The sequence below is a fragment of the Carcharodon carcharias genome, chromosome 21 (genome assembly GCF_017639515.1).
Source record: "Carcharodon carcharias isolate sCarCar2 chromosome 21, sCarCar2.pri, whole genome shotgun sequence".
Lineage (NCBI taxonomy): Eukaryota > Metazoa > Chordata > Chondrichthyes > Lamniformes > Lamnidae > Carcharodon > Carcharodon carcharias.
Window position 1 is genome coordinate 28,591,479 of NC_054487.1, and position 20,071 is coordinate 28,611,549.

General features: G+C 45.9%; 1 protein-coding gene across 1 annotated transcript in view; it reads left to right on the forward strand.

Annotated features, from left to right (window-relative positions):
• cacna2d4a (calcium channel, voltage-dependent, alpha 2/delta subunit 4a) overlaps positions 1-20,071 on the forward strand; it is a 709,103-nt gene that overhangs the window by 450,245 nt on the left and 238,787 nt on the right. The window lies entirely within an intron of this gene.

Here is a 20,071-nt window from a genome sequence, read left to right on the forward strand (position 1 = left end):
TGCCAGCTAATCTGATTGGCTGGCAGCTCTAGCAGTCCCAGCAGCGCCAGAACTCAGTAGTGAGTGCTGCCATGACTGCAAGAAGGAGCAGGAAGAAGAGCAATGGCTGCTGGAAACAGGAAAGTCCCAAGCTTTTAGGGCAGAGAGGGATCCAAGAGCCAGGAATGGGGGGGTGAGGGGTATGGGCTGCTAGGTTTTGGAGGTCACGTGTTGAGGATCGAAGGAAAGGTGACAAGATGTACACAGGGCACCCCCCAAATGATGTGCGCTCGTTCCTTCCCGCCTTTTTACAACTGGGCTTCAAAAAACAGCCTGCCCACTCCTTCCCGCCTACCCACACCTACTGTATTATGGCATGGGCAGCATAATATCCCAGTCAGTTGGCTTGGTGACAAGCTCAATTGATCTTTAATTCTTTATTTAAATATGCCTCCCACCCATCGAACATGTTATGGGGGAACAGCTCAGGGGTGGGTGGGAAGGTGGTGAGCTGGGAACCCTTTGTACTTTATGTGCCTGCACCCCCCCCCCCCCACCCCCAACCCACCCCATCAAAACATGGCTGGCGGGGTGGGGGTCTGTAAAATCCAGCCCATGATGAAAATAAATAATATAACATGTGAAGAATCAAAGGTTGCACCCCATTTTCCAACATGTTGGGATTGATTGTAAGTTTCAACAGGTGGTGGACAGTGTGATTGAAACAGTTACAGAAAATCTGTGCTGAAAGACCCAAGCCATTTTGTCTCAAGTGGTGATCATTGTTCCCATGTCAGCAAGCAACTCAGTAGAAAGAAGTGTTCATGGTTTTTGGAGAGCTCCAGAAAACATAAAAGAAACAAAAGGATAATAGATCTCCATGACTGGCCTTCAGCAATCCCTTTAAGAATCTCTAGTTAGGTTGCTCATTCCTGGTACTAATAGGTGGAGCATGCACAGCTTGTGGGATCTAAAAATTGTGTTGGAGTCCTTTGTGCTTCAAAGGATACCAATTAGCATATTTGAATGAGGCTTTACACATGTAATTATCTAGGCTGCCCATGTAGAGACGCTGTGGAAAATGGCAGCTGGTTGGAACAGAGCAGAAACAGTGCGGTATGTTGACAGCAATATTCAACAAACCACTGTTTTTTGCCAGGCAGAGGGCCTCAAAATTGTCCTCATTTGCCTTCGTATAACTCATGTTTTCTATGGCATAAATGGGATAGGGTGTGGTGTGTGGTGGGTTAGGGTACAGCCCTTTCTCTCCTGAGTGATGGGTTTGAATTAAGCCCATGTCAATTGGATTAACACTGTAAACTGTAAGGCTCTTCAGCAAAATGGATTTGGCCATGTTCAAACTTAATGCTAATGGTTACTTGTGGTGCAAAACTGGTTAATTCAACCCAAACTTTCAGCTTTACTCAGGGATGGTGTAAAAATGGCAGATGTGGGAAATCGTAGTGAAGGAGGGATACTTACATAATTATCTCTAAAGAAGGTGTATTTTACATTACAAAGGAGATGGGTCTGTAGAAGATCCACCAACAATTTTTCAATCATCTTTGGGATATGGGAGTGGTGCCAGAGTACTGGAGGTGCAAATGTTACACATCTTTTCAAAAAAGTGATGAGAGATAAAATAGTAAGTAATCTGCTTATCATCAGTGGTGGAGAAATGTTTAAGGACCATTGCTGTAAAATTTGGCAGCATAGCACCATTGATGTTGGCACAATGAGAGCCCAGAGATGAAAAGTTTGTGAGGACTCTGCTCCCAATGACTTCTGGCAATGGCCTGCACCAATTGCTATTTTAGGAAGAGCAATAGCATGGATGTGCTGTGTGTGCACCAGGAGTGGGCAGATTGTGAAAACAGTCAGCATCTAACACAGATTTAACACAACTTGCCATTTGGAGCTAAAGGTTCTGTTAGCATCCTTGTAAACATACAGCTGAACATATGTCAAGCTGCACTAAGGAATCCCTGCTAATTTTATCAATTGGGTATTAAGTTTATTCAGGTGGAAGGTATAAATTGTGGACTCACCTGTGATAATATACAATGCACCATACTGAAAGGGATTGTCGCTTGGAGGTGCATGATATACAATATATGTCTCTGTAAGTAAAGCTTGTAGGTGTTCTATCCTTTAACACCTGCCTAATCAAGTGCAAACATAATAGCAGAGAATGGTTGCCTAAAGGTGAAAGTTAGATACTAGGGATGGAATTTTCTGCTTATGAGACTATGTGTGGTGGTGGGTGGTTTCAGCAGTGTCCACCCCACTGGCCGTAATGGCGGGAACTCATACCTGATTCTGTGCTTGGAAGCTCATTAATAATGCACAGGTGAGTATTGGGCTGAATCACCTGGTGGGTCAGGAGCTGATTCGTCTGCCCGCCATCAGCTGGCAGGGTAGAAGGTCCGGGCGCCACATTTAAACATCAGTCCAATACATACATCTCACTCTCTCCAGACCACCTGTCTTCAGGACATGTGCAGAGATGGCCTTCCTGCCACAATGAGAGGGCCGAAAGCCTCAAGAAGAAGGCAGCACCCCCCTTCACCCACCAGGCCCTCCAAGCTTTGATCAAAGGAGTGCAGGGCACAGGCATGTCTTGTTGTCCAGAGATGGCTCCAAGAAGCACAGCAGCCCCACATCTCAGCCTGGGAGGCTATCACAGCACGGCTGACAACCATGCCTGAAATACCATCTCGTGCAGGAAGAGGATGAATGATCTCATCCGCTGTGCCACATTAAATCATCCTCCAGTATCAAACTCTCATCATGGCATCATGTACTCAAATGGCTACTCTCTTCAGGGATCTCACACAGCCATTAACGGGGGGAACATATCAACACACATTCTCTCACCGAGAATTTCATATCACCACCATTCCAGATATCATTTGCTCGCATTCCATCCTCTGGCCCTTCTGGGGAGGGCTCACCACACATGGGCCATGCAACCTCTGCTCCACCTGCTCTCATCACATGCTTTTCTTTCTTCTTCATACAGGACAAGCTGGCACACAACAGGCACGAAAGATCTTAGACCAGGGGAGGGACAGCCTACATCATTGCTCTCACTGAGTTCAAGAAGGCTGCAGCTAAGCTGGCTGGGGAGGACAGGGATCACTCCTATGGGGAAGGGGAGATCAGCTCCATCAGTTACAGTGACTCACATGCAGTCTTATCTAGCTCATGCTCATCAACTGAAATTCTATTTTCTATTTTCTAGGCACCAGCAGATCAAGACCCTCAAGGCAGCTGAGCACCAGTCTGAGCCCCCAGACCATGTCTAAAGAGGAAGCTCTGGAAGAACTGCCACAGCACTCACATGTACCCTCCACTAGCTCAGAGACACACACGTCAGTGGGGCACAGCTGTAGATTAGGCTTGGTCTCACTTTCTGGGAAACACCTCACTGACACGTCCCTGCAGCAGTTGGAGGCAGGGACAGCCTGCAACAGTCCCCAACACTCAGAGGACTCAGATCAGTCTGAGTCAGATGATGATCCTCTGCAAGCAGCCACCATCTCAATGCTGGAGATGCAATGATAGCGGAACATCAGGCAGAGATTCAACAGTTGCTCAGCAGACTAGAGTGAATGTTGGAGGAGTCCATCCACATTCTCTCTAATGTTGTAGCTCCGACATGCGAGCACCTCGATGTCACCATGGGAAGGCTGTCGACTACCATGGAAACCTTGATCCAGCAAATTGTTTTTAGACCGGCAGATTTCCGACTTTTTGCCTGTCGCTGGATTTTCAGCTCCTGCCTGCCAAGAAAACTTCTGTGGACGGGATGGGAAAATTCCGCTCTACAGTTTTTTTTTGGACGTAAAGCTAAAATCGTAATCGCTATTATAGAAAATGGCAGAAAGCAAGTTTAAGTTGCTGAGATATGATTACCCTCTGATGTTCTCAGAGACTGAACAATTTGACCATCGGAAGAATAAAATTGATATATGGACATGGGTTATACACCAAAAAGAATTCTGCATGAAGTAAAAGCAGAAATAAGGTATTTTCTGAGATGGATGGCTCTCAGCTAGAAAGAAATGAAGGGTTAGACTCTGTACCAGAATTTGTGGAGGAAATCTATAAGAAAGATGACCTATTAAATACCTTTGAGATCAGAATTTGATAGGTTTCAGAAAATGGAGGATCATTCCATGGAAGAATATACCCTGGGCTCTAAACAAAGAGTACAAAGGTTTGGCAAAGTTCAATTTAGGGATTCCTGGATCAGTACTCATATTTAAATTACTGGAGTATACTAAGGTTCCTCATATGGACAAACAACTGGTTCTAGGTGGTGTTCAATTTTCAGGGGAGAAGTCTCTTAAATCAGATGTCTGCTGCCTTAAAACAATTCCCAAGGAAACAGTCTTTCCCTTCATGGAATAAATGAGGCATTCCTCAATGGCATGAAGAATAGAAGACTTGATAGTAACCAGATTTTGAAATAGTTCAGATACTGGACACAGGTATCAGTCCAACAAAAGGATTAAAACAAGCAGAATGATGATGGAAGTAAGGATAGCAAAGCCGGTTATATCAGCAGAGGACAAAAGCCGAACAATATTAACAGGAAAATGAGTTCCAGAAATGCCCAATGAAAAGTTAATAGGTGTTTTAAATATGACTTTAAATATCAATATGCGGCAAATTGTTCAGATCAAAGTCTTCATAATGACACAGACAATAGTTCTGAGGAAGAGAATGAAGATGATGATGAAGCTGAGCAGATTATATGATCGCAAGAAGTTTTAATCCTGTATTAAATGTATTAGTTACAGACTCTTTAATTGTATGATATTAGATAGTGCTTGTACTTCAACAGTACATGGAGTGGTTAACCATTGAATTGGTTAAAATGTTACCTTGATTCACTAAGTAGAGAGGATCAACACACAGTTATGGAATATTAAAGAATAATTTGCTTTACTTTGATGATGAAAACACATTGAGGTCACTCAAGTGAGTTCTAATTCAATGTAAAATAGCAGGAGTGAGCCATTTTATAAATATTGATTTATCTCTAGTGAGATATCTATGTTGAGTGAACCTTCCATGAAAAAGTCACAAATGAATCTTGACATGGAACGAGATAGGACAATTAGTTTTGGGAAATACGTTGATCTGCAGTTTACCAAGTCAGGACATTATTGTATCCCCTAAACAAACCTGATGTTTCTTATCAAAGTGTTAGGCAAGCATTAACTGTATAAGGAAAAAGGATAAGATAAACATAAAAAAACAAAGTTTCTCAAAGTTACAAGATAATTTGCTCAACTACTTGTCAAACTTAAAAATCCTACTAAAATATGCAGGTGTAATTGATAAGGACATACAAATCTAATAGAAGAGATTAGTGAGAATTGTGAAATCTGTGAGAAGTATCAAACCATGTTCTATTGTAAGCCTTGCGTTAGCATGCCATTTGAACAAGATAATTGCCATAGATATAAAGGTTTGGGGCAAAGAAATGTTTCCACCTTACATTTTATTCATCCGACTATTAGATTTAGTATTTCTAAACAATAATATAGTAAAAAATAGTAATAGTGGAAAACTGGACAGGGATTGCACTTGTGACAACAGCAAAGTTCCTGACCCATAATGGAGGTGAACTTACTAACAAGAATTTCAGAGCAATGTAGAGAATATTAATGTAAATCTCATGAATATAGCAGCTGAGAATCTTTTTAGCATTGGTCTATGTGAAAGGGATCATGCTGTGATTGATGAAACAGAGTTTAAAATGTTGGCTTATTGACCAAAGTTAAAATTGTCAACTACCCTTGCATGGGCAGGTCATGCAAATAAGTCTCTTCAGATGGTTGGAGAATATAATCCTTACCAACTAGTCTATTGGTGAAATTCCAAATTAACTTCTAATTTTGTGAAGGCTGGAGTATTAGAGAAAAAATGTAGAGCAATGAGGTGTCTTATTGGACCATCTGTGACAGAGTTCAATTCGAGCGGTTTGGTATACTGTAAAAGAGGGAATCATAGAGAATGCAAAGGCCCTTGTAAGGCAGTACTTGTCAAACAAAACAATCAAACAGTTAAAGCTTATTCTTGACAATTAATAGGAATTAATTGTACTATCTCAAACTCTGACTAGCTGGTTGAAGTAAATGAGGTACCTCTGTACCTGAAATACTCAAGCGTTTTTGTCAAAGGGTCTCAAGGAACAGAATTCAGTAGAACAAGGTCTGGATCCTGATAATGTGCATGATCATGACACACAAGGCAGAAGTATCACAGCCACAGAGCAATTGCCCAGAGTGGGTACATGGGTGACATATGTTCCAGAGGGGTCTAATGAATGGAGAGATGCAATGATGATGGAACATGCAGGAAAACTTACTGGCAAATTTAATTTTTGGTTGAATGTTCAGATCTATGGCCATGTTCATGGGTGAAAAGGTAGAATGTAAAAAAATTCAATACAAGTGGTAATAGTGAGCCTGGAACTGGCTCTTATATCAGAAAACGATCCTGAACAACAGAAATAACCTCTGGGCAGATTTTTCCGTTTGTCGGTCGGGCTGAGGCGGGTGGCCGGCCGAGTGCTGCACCGGAGAAACGGGCTGCACCGCCATTTTCCATGGGTGGGCCAATTAAGGCCCGCCTAGCGGGTAAGCGACTCCCGTGGCGAACGGGAAAATAGTCGCGGGGGTGGGCCGCCTCAGACTGCCGGTTCCAATGGGGAGCCAGCAGTCTGAATAAAGAGTGGCCAGGCAGCCTGTTGAGGCAGTGCACCATGACCACTCATGGAGAGAGGGAGGAAGGACCGACTGGACAGCAGCATGAGCAGGAGGAGGGGGGCAGGCTGCAAGAGAGGCCAGCAGGGGCCCACTGTGCCCCCCGATTTTCAGATGCCTTGCTGTCCTCCTCCAAGAGGTGTCTATCTGTCAGCACCTGCTGTATCCGGTGGATGGGAGGAGGAGGGCCCCCCCATGTCACCAGCCAGGCATAGGAGGAGGTGGGTGATGCTGTGAGTGCCCATGATGATGTGCGACACACTGGCACCCAGTGCAAAAAAAGATTTAATGATTTGCTGCGCTCTGGATAGGTGAGTACCATGTCTGTCTTGGCCATTTGACCCGGAAGGCAGCCTTAGCCGTTGAGCCCCCCCACTATGTCTTGCTGTCGTTACTGCGTAGGGCAGCTGGCGCACGCTGGGTGGGCAAATGGGTACTGACCATGCTTACATCAGCCTTAGTGGTTGAGGTGAAGAAGGGTTCTCCCCGCAGCATATGTTGTTTTTGTGGCATTTGAGTAGTCTGGGGGCAACCTGCAGGGGATGCCGCTAGACACATAATCAGAACTCCAACACATGTCAAATTTATGGTAATGAGATTTGTGCAAGGGGTGCCTCAAGGTGTTTTGGCCAAGTGGCATCTGCTGGCATCGGTGTCGCACCTATTTGCTCCTCCTTGCCATGGACGCTAAGACCCATGTGCTATTCAAAGTGATGGACGCCGAATGTGTCCAAGGTGGCCGTTGGGGGAGGAGTTTGGGACCAGCTATACTACCTTCTGGGGACTGACCACCAGTAGTGTGGACAGGAGCTGCTGGAGGCCTCGGATGGGCCACTGGCCACTGTGGTTGGGGTGCAGCGTGCGTGTGCAGAGTACATGAGCGAGCAGCCCTAAAAAACCCTCTTATCTGTTTTGCAGGCAAAAAGTCACCACAATGCCCAGGAGCACCAGAGGACTGGAGGTTGGCGCACCCTCCTCCAGTGCCTCACAACCTTTGAAGTGGCCATGGAGCTGGGCAGGAGGCAGGAGGCCTCGAGGCTGGGGGCGGCGAGGCTGGGGTCCAGCGACCAGGTATTTGAGGTCCACAGTCCCATCCACTCTGTCTGCACACCATCCAAGCACTGATGGTTGCTGAAATCGTTAATGCTGAAACACTGCTCATTCACAGACTGAGACACTCTGACGTGTGGGTCATACAGGAGGGACCCTTGTCCCCTTGAGGATTCGCGTCTCCACCACCTTCCAAAGTCACCTTATCCCATTTGTGACCACCATCCCCATGGTCTAACATGCCATTGGATCGCTGCTGCACAGCCAAAGATTTATTCCATTTTAGAGGGTTTGGGACGTCCTGCACCCTCTCAGCCAGTGAGCCCCACATTACTCTGTCCAAAAGGTCCTCAGCATCTCAGCTGTCAACCTCATGGCTCAACTTAGATAAATGCCACCACGTTACTCATCCCTGCGCCAATGTTGCCTTCTGCACACCCGGTCTATGCCTCTCCTAACAGAATGAAGGCCAATAATGTGACCTTTCAATCTCCTGTGCTCCACGGCAAATGTTGCAACTGTTTGCGATGTTTCCTCAGCCCCGCAACTATCCAGGCCAGAATGCATCCAGGTCAGGTACCTCTGCACTCTCCCCATTCCTATGGTACATAACATGCCATGTGGCATTCCTGAGGCCATCTGACCAGCCTATCTGCATGTGAGTTTAATGGTTGGGACTCCTCTTGACTATTTCCCACCTCACCAATGTTCATCTCCTTAAGGTCTTGAAGAATGAGTGATTTATGAGGCTGGTGGGGGGAAGGGATGAAAGGTGTTACTGACTGAACACAAACTGATGACGTGTCCTTGTTGTTAATTTCAGCGTCACCACCAGAGTGAGCCGCACCTCGATACCGCAGCCCCCCCTCCACACCTGAGGGCCAACATGTGCAACTTGCGGCACATCATTTCAGCCAGCCAGGCACCAGTGCAGACACACACACCTCAGTGGGGACTTTACCATCGGCTAGTGTCCTGGGTCACAGTGGAGAGGGCACATCACAATCACTGGAGGAGATGGTAGGGCCAGAGAGTGCTGCTGGTGCCAGCAGCCAGAGGGCTGCAGGGGACGAGGCACATGCTGAGACCAGCACTGATGATGTGCCTCTGGAGTTGTCCCCAATGCAGCAACTGCAGGACAGGCGGCAGGAAGTGCGTTTACATCTGGCAGGGTTGCATGAGGAAATGCTTCAGTTGCTCTTTGCAATGGAGGAGTCCAGGGAGAGTTGCACGTGAAGGTTTGACCCTCAGGGCAGAGCTTCAGGCTTCCTCCAATGAGAGATTGGCAACTCTCATAGAGAGGGGCTTCAATCGAATGGAACATTTTATGATTGGGAAACACTCTGACCTGCAAGACCTCACAGAGGCACTGGTCACAGGTGGTCATTCCCAATGTGGGAGATGTTGTGGGCACCAAGCATTGGCACTCGGTGCCCATGCGTCTGCGGTGAGCAGGGAGGTCTGAAGGGACCTCACGTCAGCACAGTAGCTGCCTGTCATCACTCGAGCTCCTCTCAGGATGCTCTGGATGAGGGCAGCAGCTCCTCCGCCCCTCTGACAGTCAACATTTCTTCTGTTGAGGCTGCGACAACTGGGGAGGTGCCAGTTCAGAAATTGGCCACTCCCTCCCAGGCAGAACCATCACAGGTTCCATGGGCCAGAGGACACCCGCCAAGGTCATCGAGGCCAATAGGACAGCAGAGTCAGCAGGCTGTCTCTCAAGCCACTCTGAGCGATGGGGCGGCACCTAGACGTAGCACCCAAAAATCTAAGCATAAAGCACCTTAGACACTCCATGGGTATGTCACTGGTGATTTTGTGTTGCCCTTAGAATAAGGACCCAAATTTTTCTTTTTGCAATGGAATGTTGTTTGCTTTTCTTTTGGACAGAATAAAGTCCACCTTTGTTACCATGGCTGAGGGTCCTTTGTTTGTGGTGCATTTTTCTTTTTCACATATTTATCATGAGTGTTCGAGTGGACACTGATGTTTCTGTACTAAGCCCTTAGTTGAAGCTGAACAGGTGGAAGATGTGGCACCTAAGTGCCACGTGTGGAAGCGCCAGGCAATGCTGTTCCTGCTGATCTATGTGTGTGGAGCTAGCTGATGGTTCTTTGGATTAAATTGTTCCTGGTTTCCCTGCCTCCTTGGTGTAATTGCAGGTCGTCGTTCTGCCCCTCATCATCGCCCTGTGCTTCCTCATCCTCTGAGGAACTGCTGGATTCATCATATGCAGCCTCAGCCAGGGGATCAAAGTCTTCATCATCAACTGCATCCCCCCTTTCCAGCGCAAGACTGAGCAGAGCACAGCAGACTACCACGATCAGAGAGACGCGATCTGGGGGTATTGGAGTGCCCCCCCGAGCGGTCCAGGCAACAGAAGCGCATCTTGAGAAGACCAATGGCTCTCTCCACCACAGCCCTTGTGGTGCCCTGGCTCCTATTGTATCACTGCTCAGCTTCTGTTCTTGGACGGCGTAGTGGCGTCATGAGCCACCTTCACAGGGGATAGCCCTTGTCACCCAGCAGCCAATCATCAAGCCGAGCCAGAGCACCGAAGAGCCCTGGCACCTGGGAGTGTCTGAGGATGTAGGCATCGTGGGAGCTGCCTGGGTACCTTGCACACACTTGTAAAATCTGCTTCCTGTGATCACACACTATCTGCATGTTCGTGGAGTGGAATCCCTTCCAGTTGACGAAGGCACTGGGCTCACCTGCTGGCGCCTTGATGTCCACATGTGTACAGTCTATTGCATCCTGGATGCAGGGGAAGCCAGCAATGGCTGCAAAGTTGTGTCTGACTTGCCTGGTCGCAGCGGAAGTGAATGAAGGTGGATACCCATCTGAACAGAGTGTCTGTAACCTGCTTGACACAAGTGTGGACAGCTGATTGGGAGACACTGCAAAGATCACCCACCGAGCCCTGGAAGGAGCCAGAGGCATAGAAGTGGAGGGCAACTGTGAGCTTCAGAGCCGCTGGCAGGGGCTAACCTTCCACACAGTTAGGGGAGATCTCAGGCCCAATCACCTGACAGATATAGTTGACTGTCTCGCTTGAGTGTCGGAGCTTCCTTCGGCACTGCACCTCAGTCATATTGAGGTAGCTGCTTTGCTGCCTGTACACCCTGGCAGCAGGATAGTGGAGTCTTCTGTGTCACCTTGCACCTTGGACAACCTCTTGGCCCTGTACCCCTTGTGCCTGCGCCTGGCATCCCAAAGGTGGCTCCCCTGGAGGCTGATTGTCCAGTCCTGGCCTCCTCCTTATTCTATCCCTCACTTCTTCTTCAGGGGAGCTGCGTCCAGTGGAGAGGTCAGAACCCGTACTCCCAGGCTAAATGGAGGCCTCCAGAAAGCTGCAGGCCCGATAAAGATTACGGTCTGCAGACTGGTTTCAAAGTACACAAGAAGCTCTTGGAAATCGATGTGAACTGCTAACAATCAAACACGCAACTTTAAAACACTTACAGCAATTAAAACTTTGTGTAAAACATGAACAACCCCTCTGAGTCCACATATCCCAACATTGCATGAGTTTTCATAAAAAAAATCTCCTACCCCCCTGCCCGTGGGCCCGTGTTCTGACCCGAAGTTCGCACGGGCCCCTCAAATTCCAGGACAATTGGCAAGTTAAGGGCCTTAACAAGGCTTTCAATTAATGGTGGGTGAACAACCCGCTGCTGAGCACGCCCGCTGACCGAAATACCGCAATGCTGCGCGCTGACGTCGGGATGCTCAGGCGACATCAGTGCGCGACATTTTAAGCGCTGAGGTGTGGGCTCCACCTCCCGCATGTCAGCCAGAAAATTCTGGCCTCTGATAATGCAAGGGAAGATTTTGCATTAGTAATCCCTACTGACATAAAAGTGGATGTAGAGGCTGTAGTTGGAATAGATTAAAGAATAAAATAAAGACCGCAGAACAGTCACGTAACAGAACTAGAAGCAGAAGTTCTCATGATGATGATATTCTGATTGCCAATAAACTCCAGGGCAAATGAATAAGAGAGGCAAAAAAGAGAGTTAGGTAGTTGGAGAGAATTTGGAGTTTATTCTGAGGTACCAGGTTGGTGACTAGCAGCTTTGTCTCAGAATTAGATTTGTGCTGAAAAAATTCATGGAGGTGGTACTTATAAGGCTAGAGTGACTTTAGTATCTAAGAGTTTAAAATATGGGTGATGCAGATGTCAGAGTGGAATTTTCCACTGCTTAAAAGATGGAAAATAGCTTAAAATTGTTTTGTCTCTTTTGGCCACAGCTTCACGGGAATGTAGGTCAATTGGCTGAGAAGCCGCATTTCTGCAGGGCACTACTTTTCAGAGAGAAGTGTTTCTGAAACCATGAAAAGATGTAGCAGACGCAGGAAGAAAATTATGGAAACTAACCAAATGCATCTATGCCTGAATGATACTTCCAGCGTATGGTACTTTTTGATGAGATCTGATTTGCTGAAAATAGGTTATGTTTCAAATGAAAGCAGACCTTGCAATGTTTTATTGGTATCATAAATGAATACTTTTAGGCATCTTCATGATGCATGTCCACGTTTTCTAATGGGGTGGTTCTATGGAATTTGAGAAGGGTATTAGTAATAAGATTAGAGTAGAATTTAAAATTGGGAGTTAAGTTTGCCTTTAAATATTAAGCAAAGTAATTCTAGTGTAACTTTAAATCAAAAATCCTATTTAATCCCATCCCAGTTAATCATGCTAAGTTATCGCAGAAGTGTCATCTTGCAGCTAAACAGACAGAGCAATTACAAAGCTAGATTGATCAGTTGGACTTGCACTCATGCTCAACCAGCTGCTCATTTTGATGTATTGGAGTTTAGTACGGCAATGAAACACGCTAAAATAGAGCATATATTAAGGACAAATAAGCATTATGAAAATTAAATCTGGAAAAATGTGTCCTAAGTTCCCAACCTTCGATGACCCAAAGAATATGAAGCTAGTTACCTTTAGTGATGCTTCACATGCTGATCTTCCTGTTGTGTATTATATTGCAACTGATTGCATAACATTTTTAGCTTGAAAAGCTAAAGTAAAAATGATTGTTAGAAGCACTCTGGCCGCTGAAACATTGATTCTTGGGGAGCCAGTGAGTGTAGGATTCCATTTGACAAATATAGCTATATAACAAGTGACATTCTGTACAAGAGGTGTGTTGAAGATAGTACACTCATTGAATTTTATGTAGATAATTGTTCATTGTGGGATAATGTCAACTGAATGAAAAATGAGTCAGAAAAAAATATGGATGAATCTTTCTGGCTTGAGACAAATATTCAAAAAATAGGAAATCTCCAAAATTAAATGGGTGGATTCAAGCCATCAACTGTCAGCTAGTTTTACTAAAAGAATTGCATGTATAAAGAAATTGTTAGCGGTCAAGGCGGAGAGTTGTCTCTCAATGTAATGTTTTGCATAGAATATGTAAGTTTTTCATTTTCTTTTGAAATTTTGTTTGTAGATATAAAGTCTAATTTTTATTTTGTTTTGACAGAGTAGGGAATCTTAACTGTATATGAATTGGGGATTGCACATATTAGGGCGCAGGGGCTATTAATGGAGACTCACCTGTGTTAATTTATATATGAGCAACTGAAAGACAGTTTGTTGGTTGGAGATGCATAGGAGAGAATTTTCCTCCCATTGGGGGGGTTGTGTGGGGGCGGACGTGGGGGGCGCATATCCAGTTGGTGCCCCCGATCGGGTCCACGCCGCCATTTTACGTGGGCGGGCCAATTAAGACGCACTAAGCGCTCTCTGTGCGGGCGGGGTGGGCTCCCTGAGTCGGGAGTGTTCAGAAGTGCCTCAGGGAGGTAAGTTTTAAGTTTTAAAAATTTTAATAAAGAAAAAAAAATTAAAACATGTCCCCTCATGTGATAGTGTCACATGAGCTGGGACATGTCAATGAACTTTAATGAAAAAATGTATTTAATTTATAAACCCTTCATGAAATCTCCTCCCGCCCGTGGATGAGGTTCCATGAAAAATACAAAGGCTGCCTGGGCTCTTTGCCTGCCCATCAACCTTAAAGTTGGATGGGCAGCTATCTCAATAGCCTTAATTAGTTAATTAATGGCCTTAACAGGCCTTTGACAGTTCGGCAGGTGCACAGCCATGTCGGCTGCGCATCCGCCAAACTGAAAACCTAAATGACATGTGGTGACGTCGGGACGCAGGCCTTGCCCCCACTTGCCGATCTGAAAATTTTCCACGTAGGATATAATAGTTTGGATTTTCACTGAATTGTGTTGACTCAGGGGCCCTTTTAAAAACGATCCAGACACAATTCTGAGATTCTCGACCCCATTCCCAGGGTTTACAATTTTCAGGATTGCCTTTTAAGTTCACAAACCTGCACTTTGCACTTCTGACCTGGCCTAATTCATTGTGGGGATGGCCATGTCCTAGTCCTCCGTAATTTTAATACAATTGGGCCAGCTTTTCAAAGAGTCATGGTTCACGTGTTGTGAACCATAATCTGCTTTAGAGAACCTTTTGAAATGTAAATTCAGAAGGTTCTGCACACACCACACCCACCACCCCCCCGCCCCCCCCCCACCCCACATGCCAAGGCATGTCTCCCATCCATCCCTATGACCCCTCATGACCACCTTGCCAAGGTATGCCCCTAGAACAACTTCTATAGCTCCTCATGGCTTTTATGCAAAGCTATGCACTTCCATGTCCATTCACCCACCATACATTTTATAGACGCAATGAACCTTATAGTGATTGTGGGATGGGTAAAAAAACTTTAAGAACAGTTATTCATCCATTGCACAAAGCTTAAACAGTATAATATACAGTGAAGAGAGAAAGATCCATCCATATTTTTTCTGACTCATTTTTCATACAGTCGACATTATCCCACAATGAACAATTATCTACATAAAATTCAATGAGTGTACTATCTTCAATACACCTATTGTACAGAATGTCACTTGTTATGTAGCTATATTTGTCAAATAGAATCCTACACTCACTGGCTCCACAAGAATCAATGTTTCAGCGGCCAGAGTACTTCTAATAATCATTTTTACTTTGGTAACAGATTTCAGGAAGACATAGATAGGCAGACACATGGCAGATTGAATTTAATGCACAGAAGTGTGAAATGATGCATTATGGAAGGAAGAATGAGGAAAAGCAATACGAAATGAATGGTACAAGGTTAAAGGTAGCGCAGAAGCACAGAGACCTAATGATTTACTTACAAAAATCTTTGAAGTTGGAAAGATGTCGATATGGCTGTTAAAAAATGACGTTGGGCATTAAAAGTAATGGAAAATAGTACAAAAGCAAAGGTATTATGCCAAATCTTTATAAATCACTAGTTAGACCCGCCAGAGTACTTCATCCAATTCTGGGAATCACACTTTAAGAAGGATGCTATGTCCAAAGGGAGCATGCATAGGAGATTTAAAAAGAAAAAAAGACTGCCATTTATATAGCACTTTTCATGACCACTGGATGTCTCAAAGCGCTTTACAGTCAATGAAGTGCTACAATCTCCCTAGATACAGATAACTTCTAAACAGAAATTTGAACTTCCAGTAAATAGCTGAAAGGATGACATGACAAGATTTCACATTTTAAGACTTTTATGTAACAAGATACTTTTTTAACTGTATTCATGGGATATGGGTATTTATTGCCCATCCCTAGTTGCCCTTGAAAAGGTAGTAGTGAGCTGCCTTCTTGAACCGCTGCAGTCCATGTGGTGTAGATACACTCAAGGTGCTGTTAGGGAGGGAGTTCCAGGATTTTGACCCAATGACAGTGAAGGAACAGCGATATATTTCCAAGTGAGGATGGTGAGTGGCTTGGAGGGGAACTTCCAGGTGGCTTTCCATCTATCTGCTGCCCTTGTCCTTCTAGATGGTAGTGGTCAAGGGTTTGGAACATGCTGTCTAAGGAGCCTTGGTGAACTCCTGCAGTGCATCTTGTAGATGGTACACACTGCTGCTACTGTGCATCAGTGGTGGAGGGAATTAATGTTTGTGGATGTGGTGCGAATCAAGCGGGCTGCTTTGTCCTGGACAGTGTCAAGCTTCTTGAGTGTTGTGGGAGCTGCACTCATCCAGGCAATTGGAGAGTATTCCATCACAATCCTGATTTGTGCCTTGTGGACAGGCTTTGAGAAGTCAGGGGGTGAGTTACTTGTCATACGAGTCCTAGCCTCTGACCATTTATATGGCTAGTCCAGTTCAGTTTCTGGTCAATGGTAACCCCAGGATGTTGATAGTGGGGGATTCAGTGATGATAATGCCATTGAACATCAAGGGGTGATGGTTGGATTATCTTTTGTTGGAGATGATCATTGCCTGGCACTTGTGTGGTGTGAATATTACTTGCCACTTGTCAGCCCAAGTCTGGATATTGTCTAGGTCTTGCTGAATTTGGACATGGACTGCTTCAATATCTGAGGAGTTGTGATTGGTTCTGAACATTGTGCAATATTCAGAAAATCCCCACTTCTGACCTTACGATGGAAGGAAGGTCACTGATGAAGTGGCTGAAGATGGTTGGGCCGAGTACACTACCCTGAGGAACTGCTGCAGTGATGTCCTGGCTGACATCCAACAACCACAACCATCTTCCTTTGTGCTAGGTATGACTCCAACCAACAGAGAGTTTCCCCCCGATTGTCATTGACTCCAGTTTTGCTAGGGTCCCTTGATGCCACACTCGGTCAAATGCGGTCTTGATGTCAAGAGCAGTCACTCTCACCTCACCTCGAGAATTGAGCTCTTTTCTCCATTTTTGAACCAAGGCTGTAATTAGGTCAGGAGCTGAGTGGCCCTGGAATACTATTGACTAAACACTATCTTTGTTGGTGACTTATACTTTAAATCACAAAACAAAGCATTCCCCTTTTTCTTTTAACACAAGCAAAAACATACTCCACAGATATACTCTACACTGTCCTTTAAGTAGATATCCCAATCTCCTGGAACCAGTCCAAGGTGATTCTTAGCTCCTGAGAGTTTACTTCTGTTCTTTTCCCTTCTCAGCCTTGGAACTTTTAATCTTAGAACTGTCTTTCACAGTGAGGTTTTTCCCCTGAGGTTCTTCCTCTAGTGCAAGCTATGCAAATCTTCCAGTCTTGTTTTAACTTCACATGAATTTGATCTTTCCAATCCTCGCGCAAGATCCCACCCTCATTTCTGCGTAGTGAGCCACAGTGTCTTGCTGCCTATAACTGCTCTCTATTCCCACATACTGGCAGATGAACCTTGTCTGTGAGTTTTAAGGGATTTCTTAAACACTTCTCCTCGCAAAGCCTACCTCTATGGCAGTGTGATCACATGGTCCTTGTATCCGTGGAAAAATGTTGATTAGCTTTCTTTTAGTTTGGAAGTGAATGGACAAGTTAAAGCACAACTGTTTACAACCCGACAGTCTCAACAATTTTTTGGGACTTCAGAGTCTCACTTTTAGCACACAAGCTGCCACCATTGTCTCCAAGTGTAAACAGCTTGCACCTTCTTCCCAGTCAAATAATCAAACCACCTAGGCTTACTGTCAGGCAGACTTCAGAACAGGTCACATCACCCCCTTCATTTTACCTTAGCTTAAAGGCACTGTCCAGAATCCTCCATTCTGGAGTCTAAGTTTGGTGGCAGGAATGGAAGTGAGAGTGATTTCCGCTGGGGGGATGGAGGACTGACCATCCACAATCTTGTGATTTTCAGCTCATTACAAATGTACTGGCAAGGAGCTTGCTGACTCTTATGGAGGAGGCAGGCAGGAAGTCACAGTGCCCACCATAAGAGGACAAGTCACCATATTTAAAGGGCACCTGGACAGCCATTCACTCATTGCAGGCCTGGAGCATCAGTCTGGCTGTCGTTCAAGATTCTGCCGAGACTAGAATGTCAGAAAGAAGACAATATGTGGCCCCACGGCTCTGTGAAGCCTCCTTGCAGGTTCTCTTCCAGGCTGTCCAGGAAAGGTGGGAGGGGCTGTTTCCCATGGATGGCAGCAGGACGCCCTCCCATCAGGTCACGACAGCCTGGATGGAGGTAAACACCTGTGGAGCCCACAGGAGAACTGCCCAGCAGTGCAGAAATAGGATGAATGATCTGCTGTGCTCTGCCAGGGTAAGTGGCATTGTCTACTTACTGCAAAGTGACACTGGTAAGGGCACCTGAATGGCCTGATCCTGCTCCTATGTTCCTATCTTCCTACCAGGGAGTGTATGTGTGCGAGTGTACAGGGATGTCAGACAGAGTTTGGATTTCAGGACTCAGCAGCAGATGGGACATGTGCACTGAATGTGTGCCAGCCATTTCATGCTCTCGATGTTCATTCTATTAGTTGTAGGACATCCTGCTTGTTGCTCATTACTGGGGAGGGATCAGGAGCTGCCATAGACTTGCATGTGCTTAAACTACGCATACACCCTTTGGGGTGATAGTCAATCCTTCTGTCTTTCTTCAGGACAAGAACACACACACTAAAGGAAAGCATGAGCCAAGACTGGAGGTGGCATTCCAGACATTCAGGTCATTACCCCTATCGAAGAGGAGGCCACCGAGCTAGACCATGAGGAGCAGGGTGATGCTTGTGTTGAAGGTGAGATAGGGCTCCCTCAGGAAGCCAGGGAGGATGCCTCCAGTCTGCAGTTGTCAGATGCGCCCACAAGAGTAGCATGTTGCTTTAACTAAGGATCCTAATTAGGCATTCACTAAGTCTTTCTTTTTTCCATTCCAGGTACCAGCAAGAAAAGGGGGAGGCCCAGAAGGGAGACCGCCCACAGCTCCAGCTTCAATCCCATCTCAGAATCCTCAGAGCATGCACCATCACGGCATTCACTTGCACCCTCCACTAGCATAGACACATTCACCTCAGTGGATGCATGTCCCAGAGTAGGCTCCGGGTCACAATCTGGTGAGCACATCATAGATGCAGGTCCATAGCTGGTGGAGGACATGGCAGCTGAGGTCTCTGTCCCTTGGAGAATGGCTGAAGATCAGGGCCTTGCTCAGCCCCATGTAGGTGATGAGCCTCTGGACTTAGCCATAACAGTCCTCATGGAGATGCAGAGACAGGCAGGGAACCATCAGGCAAAGATGCTAGAGGCCTTGTGCAGACTAGACCAAAGGCTGGAGGAGTCCGCCCACCTTCTGTCTGCTGTAGTGGCTCCGGCATGCGAGTGCTTGTATTCCTCCTTGGAAAGGCTGCCTTGGAGACCCAGGTCCAGCAGAACACAAAGTGGCTGCCGATATGTGCTTGGACCTGCACTCCATCACTCTAGATATGGGTGCAGTGCGGTAGTAGCTAGGCAAGAGGGGGATGGAGCACCTCAACCTCTGTCCATGCGCCCCTTCTCCTCAAGAAGTCAGGGAGATGCCATTGGGCACCCACAGGGAGGAGAAACGCCAGCCAGGTACCCCGGAGGCTTCATCCCAGGACACATCAAGAATGCCCTGCCACTCCACTTCGCCTCTGCCAGTGACATTATCACCTCCAGCCGGTCAGGCCAAGGAGGGTGCACCTGCACCTGAGCAAGAGACCCTTAGCAAGCCTGGCCCTCTAGGCCTCAAGCCACCAGAGGACGTCCACCAGTCATCACAGTTACTCGGCTGTGTCAGCAGGCTGCCTTCACCTCAGCTGTGGATGTTGGGCTGCACCTCGACATAGTAATAGAAAAAGAAAGGTAAAGAAGTTTTGAAGGCGCACAGGTGGCATGTGTATACAACCGTTATATATACTTTTGGCACTTGTAACTATATGTTCACTTGCACAATTTGGAGACATCTTAGATTCCATCTTGCTGCTAGTTTCTTCAGTGGTCTCGGTCATTTAAAAGTGTGGAATTTGGGCCCCCTTCAGAGCCCAATAATGAACTCCTATAGGTTCAACTCTCTCACATGATCAAGATAGTGATTACTCATTAACCCCAGATGTGCATAAATAAGCACAGGTCATCATTTGTGGCCTGGGCATGCAACATGCAAGCCAATACTTGCAGCTCCCAATGTTCTGGCCTCCAAAAATGATGCCTGTCAGAGTGTTCAGCAAGGTCATTGCGTCTCCTACTGCAAGGAGTACTCAATGGCAATTAAACATGCTATGTGAGTGGCAAGGAACACTATAGATGCAGTTTCAGGGTTAAGAGAGTAAAGCTCTACACTGTCTTCTTAACAATAGAAAACCAGAGGCTTCTCTACATGTTTGGAGAAAGCTGTAGTGGACACGTCCAATTGTTACTGACCATTCTTGGTGATTTGTCATTTTAAGCTAACAT